This window comes from Propithecus coquereli, unplaced genomic scaffold, assembly GCF_000956105.1.
Source record: "Propithecus coquereli isolate 6110/MARCELLA unplaced genomic scaffold, Pcoq_1.0 Scaffold40, whole genome shotgun sequence".
Classification (NCBI taxonomy): domain Eukaryota; kingdom Metazoa; phylum Chordata; class Mammalia; order Primates; family Indriidae; genus Propithecus; species Propithecus coquereli.
Genome location: NW_012149730.1, coordinates 2,217,197 through 2,218,129, shown reverse-complemented (window position 1 = coordinate 2,218,129; position 933 = coordinate 2,217,197).

Below are 933 nucleotides of genomic sequence, written 5' to 3'. Positions count from 1 at the left end.
TAAAATTCAAGGACTTCTCAGTCACAAAACATCCAGACTCTTGCTCATTTTTATATTTTTCCCAGCCACCAACTGGGCACTATGAGACCACATCCTCCTAACATTATTTGATCTTTGTTAATATGCATTTAAAGCCACTTGTCCTCAGTGGCTTATTGAAATATTACTGATTTCTCTTTCTTACTACTTTCATTTTTTTCTAATTCCAGGAAGATCGAGACCGTTTACTTTCCATTCTGCCACTTTTCTTTTTGTCTCTACACCCACACTAACTTAATTCTTCAATCTAATCTGTTAGCTTTCTGAATCAGCGAATCTTTTCACATTGCCCAGTATCATACAAACACACCTGGGCAAAAAGATGCCTTTGAAGGCATCTTAAACAGAGAGAGTCAACTTGCCTCTTTTCATGACTAATAGAAACAGAAAGAGCTAAGAGCATTGTGTTTGAGTTTGGCCCTGCCTTCACAGTCTTAACTCACTTCTCTTTTTTTTCCATAATTACATAACCATTCTATTTATTTCTACATGTGATATGAGTTAAATTCCTATAAGAAGTGAAATTCACCATTTCCAAATAAACTAGAATAAAAAAACTTTTGAGGTCTTTTTACTTTTAAGGCTAGCTGATTTCCTGGGATTTTCATCTGCTCAACCAAACACAAACCTGCCACCACAATGTAGCTAATGTGATATGAATCTCCAGACAATATAACTCTGTCAGCTGTATAATATATCCTGCACAAATCCTTTTGAGAGGAACTGCAGTACTTTGTCACTTGATGCATTTATAAAGCCACATGAAAAACCTTTAACCCTGTTAAATGTTTTTACTTGTTTCTGCTTAAATTATTCTAATGTGACACAAATACTTGATTAAAATTCCTTGTATGCTTTTGAATTATATACATACATATTTTAAGGAGTTTAACA